General features: G+C 46.0%; 1 long non-coding RNA gene across 1 annotated transcript; it reads right to left on the bottom strand.

Annotated features, from left to right (window-relative positions):
- Positions 1-782: 782 nt before the first annotated feature.
- On the bottom strand, positions 783-11,576 carry LOC116580224. The gene is made up of 3 exons (XR_004281557.1): positions 10,697-11,576; positions 10,139-10,393; positions 783-1,096 (listed from the first exon to the last, which is right to left on the bottom strand). It is a non-coding gene; the product is annotated as an uncharacterized LOC116580224 (long non-coding RNA).
- Between the last annotated feature and the right edge of the window lie 227 nt (positions 11,577-11,803).

An 11,803-nucleotide genomic window follows, 5' to 3' on the forward strand; every position in this document is an offset into this window, starting at 1 on the left:
ACCTCATTTGGTTTGTGAGTGATTGAGCGCTAACACTGTTTAGATTTCTTAATATACTTGTATTAGCATGAATAAGTAATGAGTGTGCCAGGCTTTTTTGAATATTTGATTGTATCTTTCTAATGGATTTGTGTCTCTCTCTTTGTGCTAATGTCATTGTAACTTTGTTGGTGTTATAACTCCAAGCCCCGGTAATTGATCTTTATCACCCCATCTGGAGTCAATCACCCTCTCCTTGCCGAATGGCAGCACGCTTTTGCCTTTCTCTCCCGCACACTCTGCATATTGGCTCTTCCAGGAGAGGCGCCGGTCACCACCCCGTCCTCTGGGAATGCCTTTCCTGCTTTCTCTAAAACCTGAAGAGCAGGTTTTAGATTTTCAAATGAAGTGGAGAGAGCCAAAGGTTGAAGGTTGATAATACCTTCATGTAAAACCACCAACTCTGAGCCAAGTTTGGACTCTTACCGTCAGCTATGCCCTGCCAACCTGCTCATCACTGGAGGGCTGGCGGGTCTAACCATTGTATAAGCCTCCTTAAACAAAGAGGTTCTGAGACCGAGAAGTCTCCTTTCCTAAGTCTAGAAAAGGTCTACAATATTCATAAGCTCTCCTCTTGCCTGATGTGAATAGAGCACAAAACCCCTGTCCTTATATGCAACGACCAAATCTTTTCTGCTCGTGGGAGCTGTCCTCATGTGGAAGATCACCTCATTCCTCAGACCTGCCAGTAGCTGGTCTTCTGCATCAAACATCTAGCAGGACAGGTCATAAGCTGCAAGCCTGATCCATACATAGAGAGGACCACCAGGATGCGAGGTTCCCTGGGTGGCCCCTGGGGTTGTCAGTGACACTGCAGCACCCCGTGCTCCTGGGGCAGCGGAAGCAGCATGTGGAGAGTACTTTAAATTTGGGGAGAAGCATGCGCGAGCACACCGGAATTGCAGGGGTCTCTGCTCGTGCTTCTGTTGCTCCGAGAAGTCGCTTAGTTCCGTGGGAGCTGTGGCTTAAACTGAATCCGTCAGTGATGGTGAGGGCTTACCGACGTGTCTAAATTTTCCCATGTCTCGTGTCACAGCGGAAGTTGTTCCTCGGATCTCTGATACACAAAGAAGCAACAATAATTAGTATTGGGATCCTCGTAATAAACGTGGTTTGAACTTCTAGTTCCTTCCCTCTATACTAATGTTTTTGGTTTTTAGCGTAGTAGATACCAACTGAATAAACACCATTGGTTTGGCCTTCTGGCCATTTGGTTTCTTCTACAGAAATTATTAGCCTTAACTCCAATTTTGTATCCTCAGCCTGACCCTCTCCCTGGCCTCTTTCTTTTTTAGTGCTTAATTTCCGACAAGACTCTTCTCTGGGCCCATGCTCTCTGCTTTCACGTCTCCTCTTAGCTGCCCAGAGCCTGCTGATCCTGCTTCCCAGCCCTGCATTGCCGACTCTGTTTTTCATGGGCCCCCGGGACAGCCTGCTTCCTGGGTCTCGGGATTTCCTTTCTGCTCGGCCTCATCTGCCTACCCCATAGCTCTGATCTCTGGGGGTCAGTCCTTACTGCTGAAACCACTCTTTTTTTTAAAAATGATTTTATTTATTTGAGAGGGAGAGAGAGCCAGTGCATGAGTAGGAGGGGGAGGGAGAGAGAGAAGCAGACTCCCCACTAAGCAGGGAGCCCGATGTGGGGCTCCATCCCACAACCCTGAGATCATGACCTGAGCCAAAGGCAGATGCCTAACTGACTGAGCCACCCAGGTGCTCCCGCTTAAACCCCTCTTATCTTGGCCGTAGGGACTCGAGCTTCTTTCCCCTTCCTGTCCCAGACCTCTTAGGTCCTCCAGGAATGTGACCTGCTGGGTTCCTTTCCTCACTGGCTAATTTGTGTCCCCCTCAACACTTACGAATGTTGGAACCCGAAACCCCATGCTTCTAAAGGTGGCTGTATTTGGAGACTGGACCTATAGAAGAGGCAATTAAGTTAAAATGAGGCTTCTAGGGTGGGCCCTATTTCATCTGACTGATGTCCTTCGAAGAAGAGGAGATTTGGACACAAAGAGTTGGAAGATGGAAGAAAGGCCATGTGAGGACCAAGAGGATGGTGGGCATCTGCGAGCCAAGGAAAGAGGCCCCAGGAGAAACCAAAGCTGCCAACACCTGATCTTGGACTTCTGGCCCCCAGCACTGAGAGAAAATACGCAGTTTGTTACAGCAGGTGGAGCAGACTAATACACCTACCCTCTGAGCGCTCAGGCCCAGGGAGGCACATGAGATGGGAGTGTCTCTCTTAGAGCCCTGACCTGAGCTATCCACTGGCCCTTTGGGCCTCTACAATGAGGACAGAGGGACATTTTTATTCTTCAGACAGGGTTAACCTGAGCATTCCAGGAGATAGGAGAAGAGGCCCGTGGGGAGGAGGAGACAGAAGGTGCAGGAATGAGAGGACATTTGGGGATCTGGAAAGGGAGTGACAGAGGGATCGAGTGTGAGGAAGGCATTGGGACCGGAAGGAAAGAAAACACCTGTTTCTTTGGGATGGGAGTTTCTGTTTGGACTGAATCTGTTTGTGATCATGAGGACGTAAAAGTGTGTTTGGAATCGTCCCAGGTCCCTGATCCTGCCACAGAAGTCTGGGTAGAGATGGTCCAAGTTGGGGTGGCTCAGACAGTTGTGGGTAGATGGACGACATTGTACCTGTTGCCTTTGCTCTTTCCGGAAGAAGGGAGCACAGGCGAAGTGTGTGTGGTCACTGTGGGAGGGGCTCTGGCCAGGGAAGTCACCAGCACCAGCCAGAAGGAGGGTCTGTAGAGATGTGCAGAGCACTTGATCAGATCTGAGACTTCACAGAACACCCTGTGGTCCGAGGCCAGACATGAGGCCGAAGTGGGGTGGACGTGCCTTTAGGGGTCAGGGAAGCACCAGCATGTCTGAGGTAAGGTCACATCCTAGAGGGAGTCTTTGGCATGAAAGTAAAGCAGCTTCAACATCCCCGATGAAGGAAGGGAGTTAATGGGACCCTGACCCAGGGATGGCCAAAGTCGCTGCTGGTCTCCTGGGAGTGAATTAAAAGTAGATTGGGCTGGGGGAGGGGCAGAGGTGAACAGTAAAGAGTCTTTCCGCAGAGAAAAGGCCTCAGAAGGGGAGTTCTAGAATGACAAAGACTGAGGAGAAAAATCAGTGCAGGTTGAAAGAGAGCCTTCCAGGGTGGATCAGGGGTTTCAGAGAAAGAACAGCTAGACAGGGGCTCAGCAGGGCAATCCCACTTCATAGCCTCATGTTTTCAAGCGAGGGAAGCCATGAGAAACCCCCACCTCCTAGTCAGAAAGGTCAGTAGCCCCCGTACGTGCTGTGTGGAGACTGAATTCTGCTTTCCAAAAATTGGCAGGGCCTGGAATTCACCCCCTATTTCTCCTTCAGACCACATGGTAACTTTCTTAGTAAAAGATTCAAGGATCTTTTGAGGCCAATGGGATACCGCACATGCATATTTCATTTTAGAAAAACATATAATGGTATGACACACGCCCTATACTCTGGTGTCATCATTCCTGCTTTGCGCGGGTGAGGAATACCTTTCCGGCTATTTTCATTGCTAGCATGTAAATGAATGAGTCACCCCGAACCCTGGTGTCATCCTTGCCTACTTTCCGAAATAGTCTTTTCCTCTGGTCCAGTTGTGTACAGGAAACACACACTTACACACCCACACACCCCAGCCAGATGCAATCTGATTTCTTCCGTTCTGCTGAAATCGGGCCTTTCCCACTGTATGTCACGTGACAATGGGGGGGGTGTGTTAAAAAAAAAAAATCTCCCGTTGGTGTGTGTCATCTCCTCCATGAGCCATCAGTAGAGTTGAATGCCTATAGCAAGCCAAATGCTCTGTAGATTTTGTCCTGACTATTAAACACAGAATGTGAAGAGCTAAGCATATAGAAGGAAGAGTTATTCTCTAGTTTATGTAAAGTCAGCAGTGAAAATAAAAATTGCGGCATGTACGTAGATGTTTATTTGCTTTACCTTATAGTCCTACTGCACAGCTTTGTCTTCTGTGCCAAAGTTTTTTTTTTTTCTTTTTTTTCCCCAGCGATGACAATGGATTATTCCTGTAAGCAAGTGCTCTATCCATTATTAAATTGATTATTCAAATCTCATTTAAAAAAAGAAGCCAGATGGCAATTTTCCATTATTTGTTGCTACTGACAACCACCAACCCTAAACTGAAAGATTTTCCTTTTTTTTTTTTTCCCCCTCCTCCTCCTGGCTGAAGAGCCTGCTGCATTTCCATGCAGACTCAATGGAGATCCCATATTGGAAACAAATAGCCAATTACCAAACAAGATTGTCGTTATTGATTATTTCAGAATCATCTTTGCATTGACAGAGCTGTTGTTCTTTTGATGATTCCATAATTAACTTATCTATATTCAGGCACAATAACTTTGTTCCCCATAGTCATTCGGATGTGAGCATTATTGTTGTTATTTGGTTGTCATGACGGCAAGAAACATGTTTTTACATGTCCAGCAGCCTGGTTATTTTAAGATCCTAATAAGTATGCCTTGCTAATGAATCAGAATAACGGCGATCCTGCGAAATAATGATTTTTAAAATTCTAAGGAGGTTTAAAATCTAAATGCGAGATAATTGCTGGCACTTGTGATAATCGGGGAGTGTGTTCCTTTCACCACGTGCACTCATGTGCACACTCGTACGTGGTACCTCTTCCTCTTCTCCATGGGAGCGCAATTGTGTATTTTTATTTTGAACTTAGCCCACTCTGTGGACATGGGACTTCCCCTGGAGAACTTTTCAAAACCAGCATTTGTCAGATCATCTCATGGCTGGGGCTGTGATCCGCACGTTGATACTTTTAAGACACGTACTGTGGGGACCCATCTTCAAATTCTTTTAGTGGCTAATTTTTAACATTTGCGTGTGTGTCAGTCCGCCTCTTTCGAGGTCTTCTGCATGTGTACCAGTAGGATGTGTTTTAAGTAATGAAAACTGGGAAGGTCATACTTCTAATTGATTGGATTCTTGCAATTCAGAATGTTGTTCCTTTCAAGACTCCAACTTCACTGGTTCTTCTGGGTTCGCTGATCTTGCCAGGAGAAAGAGCGTTCAAATTACATAAGAGACACTCGCGTGCCTTCAGAGACAGACTCTGCAGGCATCCAAAATGAAACCCGTGGTCTCTATAAGTTCAAGGTGATTTTTTTTTTTTTAACTTTCTGGTTAAAAGTTAATTTCTTTGGCCTGCCAAGGAATGTAGTAAACATTTTGGTTTGTGGTGCTTAATTCAAATTCTGGCCGAAAGAATTCAGTTCTTTCCATCTCATAAAATCAGGATCGTCAAATTGGGGTAGTTCGTCTTTTGGAGGATGCCTGGTTGTGGGAGATCGGTGGCCTCCTCTCCTAGTTGTTTCTGGAGGATTTCCAAATAATTTAACAGCTAATAATCAGCTCTGAACTGAACGTACCTCACGAGCCAGTCCACGCCACCCTGCAAAAGTAAAACACCTTTTTAGCTTCAAGAAGCACTTCCTGGTAGAAGGAAGTCTTGTTAAACAGAAATACACTTCAGTTCTGCAATTCAGAATACCTATTCTGGCAATGGTAAGAAACAAAATATTAACATATAAATGCTGTAATGGTAAAAATGTGCTAGCATACGTGTTAAGTTTCTAATCAAACATTGCAAAAATGCATTAATCAGTATTTCATAGTTCATTACAGTCTGACTAATTTTGAAATCCCTCATGTAAATTGATTAAATGTCTTCTGCAGGCAGATAAATGGGCTTTTGTTTTAAGCAACCTTTACTGAGAAAACCATAATTCTCTGTGACTCAATTCTTGCACATTTGTGACTGGTGTTCCTCTAGGCTAGCTCTAGATAATGCAGAATTTTCCTCTTTGCAACTGGACCTACAAGCTGGCTGTAACATACCCTATGGGCATAAGTATTTTGTGAGCATCTTCTTTGTGCCCAAGGTTGTGCAAGGTACCGAGGGAGAAATAAGTGAAGCACGAGACACAATCCCTTCCCTTATGGATAGAGATGACTCATATATGTGAACAACTACAGGCAAAAAATATATACACTTAATCGAGACTGGATTATAAGCTTTCTTTACTTTCCAAAAATATAAACCAACTCTAAATAGCTTTTTTTTTTTTTTTTTTTTAAAAAAGCAGGTTGTTATTTATTGGCAGGATTCTGGAGTTGCTTCCATGAGAATTCATAGAGAGGCCAGAAACATCTGGAACCAGAGAAACTGATGCTCTCAGGACTTTCTGTCTTTACCTTCCCCACAAGACTAGCACCTTTCCTCACGTAGTTCTGAGCTTGCCTGCCAGTGGAAGGAAGCTTACCCCAGGAGCTCTAGTTAGAAACTCCTCATAAGTGTCTCTGATGGGCTCAGCTGGTCACTTGGACCAATCACTATAGTCTATAGATTGACTCTGATTGGCTCAGCTGACTCACTTGGACCAATCATGGTGGCTGCATAAGTCTGTGATTAACTTAGCTAATGTGGGGAAAAGAACCCACAGCCTCAGACAACAGAGATGAAGGATGAGTCCAGGTGTCCTGCCACCTCTTTGGAATGTAAAGGCAGCAATGAGAGACATACACTCTTTGAAGACAGGGACTTGGTTGTAACCATGAAGGGAACTTTAAAGTTGGGTGGGAGCAGAGCATTGGGAAATATGCAGAGGTGGTCTGAGCATACCCAGTTGGGGAGTGGTGGGAAGATTTGACTCTGGAGGACAGTATATGTGGGGATATTAAGAAATATGGGTGGGGCACCCAGGTGGCTCAGTCTGTTGGGCTTCTGCTTGTGACTCAGGTCATAGGGCTCCTGGAATTCAGCCTCATGTGGGACTCTCTGCTCAGTGGAGAGTCTACCTCTCCCTCTGCCCTGCCCCCTGTTCATGCTCTTTCTCTTAAATTAATAAACAAACAAACATATAAATAAAATATTTAAGGAAAAAAAGAAATATGGGTGACAGGACTATGTGAGGCCAAATATAGTGGAACTTAGAAGCCCATCAGAAAGTTTGTTCTTGAGTGGTTAGGACGTAGGGAAATGTTGGCTGGTTCCAGACAGAGGAGCAGAAAGGTGATCTAAGCCAAGTTGGATGGATGTGGATGAGAGCTAAGAGACACAGTTTGCTGAAGGCTGGTGCCCTGACCTGAGAATGAAGTAAACAGAGAATGGTCTGGGAATGGGAATACAGTGGGACAGAAAGGGTGAATCCTGGTCTTCTCCCAGGAAGAGATAGCAAAGCTAGATGTCAGAGATGGAGGGAAGTCATTGAACTTGACAACTTTGAAGCATGAGGTATTTGGGAAAGCTATTTAGCAGGGTATAATAATAGGTAGTAACTGTAAGGATAGCTCACATACAGTGAATATTTTTATGTCCCAGGCACCATTCTATGTGTTTGCATGCATTAACTCATTTAACTTTGCCCAGTGACTCTATGGGGGAGATAGTATTATCTTCGCAATTTTACAGATAATGAAATGGAGGCCCAAAGAAGAGAAGCAATGTGCTCCTAGCTACACAGGTGTTGAGTGGTGCAGCTGGTTTCTGAACCCAGGCTGGCTCCACAGTCTACTCAGAATGAGTTCAGTTGTTGCCAGGTTGAGCTTCAGGTGATACACCCACGCTCATGCTGTCTAGGACGGTAGGGAAAGGTTGGAAGAACTTACAGGAAGAGGGGAGGAAGGCTCAGAAGAATAAACACAATTCAGAGACTCAGTGGGATTGAGAGGTGAAAAGTAAAAGGGGAACCATATGATAATTGACTCTCTCTGCTTGACTTATTTCACTCAACATAATCTCTTCCAGTCCCGTCCATGTTGCTACAAAATTTGGGTATTCGTCCTTTCTGATGGAGGTATTTGTGGAGCATAACAAAAAGCATGGAGGACATGGGGAGTTAGAGAGAAGGGGGTTGGGGTAAATTGGAAGGGGAGGTGAATCATGAGAGACTATGGACTCTGAAAAACAATCTGAGGGGTTTGAAGTGGCGGGTTGGGGGTGGGAGGTCGGGGTACCAGGGGGTGGTATAGAGGGCACGGATTGCATGGAGCACTGGGTGTGGTGCAAAAATAATGATACTGTTATGCTGAAAATAAATAAATTTTTTTAAAAAGTACATGTTAAAATGGAAAAAAAAAAAAAAAAGTAAAAGGGATTCTACAACCCAAACTGAGAGAGCTGAGAAAAGACATACCTATTAAGGCTGATTTGTTTGCCAAAAACGGTGTCTTCATTTAAGTGAGAGGCTTTGTACAGTCTTGCTTTTTTGACAAAAGAAAGACTAAGGGGTGCTTGCCAGTGTGGAACCTGGATCTCTGGCTCAGTGGGTTAAATGCTTCCAGGTTGTAGCAGATGGGCTTTTGCGGTAATATTTTTATTTTTTTTAAAGATTTATTTATTTGAGAGAGAGAGTGGAGTGAGAGCATGTGAACGGGGGGAGAGGGCGAGAGAGAATCTCAAACAGACTCCCCACTCAGCGCAGAGTCCTATGTATTGCTCGATCCCACGATCCTGAGATCATGGCCTGAGCCAAAAATCAAGAGTCGGATGCCCAACTGACTGAGCCACCCAGTGCCCCTTCAGCAGAAACATAACTAGCATATGAGAATCATGAATTTGATAGAGCTCGTTGTTTAGGATGAGGATAATTTTTTAAGTTAGGCACATTTTTTTAAGAAGTAAATTTTCAAACAGATGGTTTGCCGATGGGACAAAAATGCCAAGGTAGAGTTAGAATGCTAGTTTGGGGTAACTTTGGGCCAAGGTCAGATCTCCAGTGTCCTGGCCCCAGAAAGCAGGCCCCATCCCACCTTGATTTACAGTCAGACTCTCACCTGCCTGCTTGTGCACAGTCTTTCCTTTGTGGCAGCCCCAGATGGCTTCTCACTGTTCCCAAACATGCCAGGGATTGCCCCCTACATCAAGCCTTCCATTTTTGCCACTGCCTTTATATTTATTTTTTATCAGAATCCTACCTTTCATTTACTTATTCCCAGGGTAGCAAATGCACAGGCCTACCTGGGCCATTCAGGTAATATAAATGAGTATAGTGGGTGGGCAGCAAGACTAGGGAGCACGGTAAAGATCCTAGGGAACCCGCAAGGGGATGCCTCCCTGGAAGGCAATCAAATATAACGTATAAAATTTCTGGCTCTCCTGAGAGAATGCGAAGTCAGGCTAGGTTTGATTTTCCAGCTGTTTGCTACTTCTGTCATGTTTATGCAGCACACGGTAAGTGTCATAACCAGGTGACAATGGAGGAGTTCTTGCATTGGAGAGGGCCACTGTCTGCTGGGGAGGTGGGCAAACTTTGTGGACGTGGGCACCCATGCCATGGGAACACAGCGTGGACAAGCTCTGCCTCTCCTCGAGAAGACTTTTCTGATCACCATTCTTTCCCTCTGCACTGGAGCGGATTTCTCTCTCCATGAGACTCTCAGTCCAAATGAAGAGGACCTTGGAGAGTAGCAACAGCTGACATAGTTAGGGATACCCCAAGGGAAATTGAAGCTTGATGTCAAGACATGGTCTGGGACCATCAGGTCTTGTAGTTAGGTTCTCTGTTCAAAGCAAAACCCAGCACAGGATCCAACACAGGGGTCCAGATATGTGTGGGGGGCCCAGATATGTGCATGGGGGGGGATGCATGGTGCATCCCTCCCAGCCCAGCTGGGATCTCCGGGCTGTCACAGAGACTACACTGACTGGCCCTCCTATGATAACACCGTGGATGGTCATCCGCATTTTACAGATAATGGAACATGATGAAAATGGCTGGTGACTGTTCTCTTTGGTCTTGGGTCCCCTGGCCTCAGCTCTGTCCCTGCCTCTGGGCTGATCCCACTCAAGCAGCTTCCTTTTTTTTTCTTAAAGATTTTATTTATTTATTTGACAGAGATCACAAGTAGGCAGAGAGGCAGGCAGAGAGAGAGAGAGAGAGAGAGAGAGAGAGAGAAGCAGGCTTCCCGCAAGCAGAGATCCCGATGTGGGGCTTGATACCAGGACCCCAGGGTCATGACCTGAGTCGAAGGCAGAGGCTTCAACCCACTGAGCCACCCAGGCACCCCTCAAGCAGCTTCCTTCACTCACCTAAGACATCTCCAGAAGGCAGCCATCTGGACCAGACGCTGGGTGGAGTGGGGAAGCTCGGTCTGATCTCAGAGCTCTGGTGCACCGCAGTGGTGGTGGCCTGGCAAGAAAGCAGCTGTCATCCAGAGTGGACAGTCGGGGACAGCTGTAATAGATGTCAGCTCCAAGTGCGGGGCCATAGCAGGGAGGAGCAAAACAAGGGGCTGGAGACGGAGGTCTTCCTGATCTAGGCTCTTCAGCAGGTATGCCTGTCCTCTGAGAGAGAATATCAGGGGGAGAATCACCTGTAGGCTCAGTGGCCCCAGTCCTAAAGCCCAAATAAGCTATCAGATGCCTTCGGAGTATATGTACGAAATGCAAAGTCTAATTATGGAATACGGTGTCCGATGTTCTTTTTAAATATTATCCTTAATAAGGTCCCTTCTTTCAGCCCACAGTCTGGCAGGAGATGGTCTTTAAAGGCCCTGGAAGATCTTAACTGATTCTGCTACAGGCAGATTAAAAAATAGTTTTTTTTAAAAAAAAAAAAAGGCAAGGCAAACTGACTCTTAAACTGACCAATTTGTGCCTGACTTTTCACTCCTCTTGGCTAAATTATTGAAGTTCAGCAGGAATGTTCTCCTCTCGCGTGTCATGACTGACGGTGCCAGCATTCACCATGAGATGCAAGTAACTTATGGGGGGGGAAGCCACAGCCTTCAGGGACGTTCATCCCTGTCACCTGGGCGGACTGACATGGGTACACGCAGGCCAAGCCATCTCTGCAAGGGACATGTGGGAGGACAGATTTCCTTTGAACAAATCCCAGGGAACCCTGGAGCCAAAATCTGCCCACCAAATGACCTCTGATTATTTTTATTTCCCTTTCAGATCCATCTGAGTAGAAAAAACTCCGTGTGGAGAACAAAGCGTCCCCAGTTTCCTTTTCTTCTTTTTCTTCGACTTTCAGCCTGATCTCTTCATTGCCAAATTCTGAGTCTATGGAAAAATTGATCCAATCTCTTCTGCGGGTCGTTAATAAAATTATGATTTCAGTTTTGTCCCCAAGGATGTTATGATGGAGAAACAACAGATATATAGTTAAACCCCTTCATTTGTCTGTCTGAAGGATGCGGATGTGCTTATATCCTAATAATTAGCTCGCCGTCGTTCTCTGATGGAGGAACACAACACAGCGGTGAGGTTTTGTTTTTGGTGATGGGGGTTTGTTTACCTGGATTCTTCCCCAGCAAGCACTGAGTAAGCCCTGGGATGCGGGCCTTCCACATTTAAAATATTAATAAATCTCAGGTGCCAAGTTACTCTCTCTACGTGTCTCACATTCCCCTTATCCTGCCATCTAAGGGAAGCTTTCATGCCACACTTGAGCGCCAAAAGCATCTTCCGGGGTAAGTGGTAACCTCAGCAGAAAGATGCCTCTCAGGTTGTCTCACGTCTTGGCAGATCGATCGTTCCGAACATGCCAGCCCTCGCTTTCTGCCTGGCTCGATGTTAGCTTCGGCCCCGCGGAGGCCATGTTGGTTCCTGTGCCCCTCTGTGGGTTTAGTTCCGGAAGGAGACGATGGATTAATCAGCTTCTGGACTGGTTTCTGGGTGTGGTTTCAACAAGCTCCTGTTTGCAGTTGATGAGAACGAAGTGTGTGGGGAGGTCGGAGTGGGACGGGA

This window comes from Mustela erminea, chromosome 19, assembly GCF_009829155.1.
Source record: "Mustela erminea isolate mMusErm1 chromosome 19, mMusErm1.Pri, whole genome shotgun sequence".
NCBI lineage: Eukaryota > Metazoa > Chordata > Mammalia > Carnivora > Mustelidae > Mustela > Mustela erminea.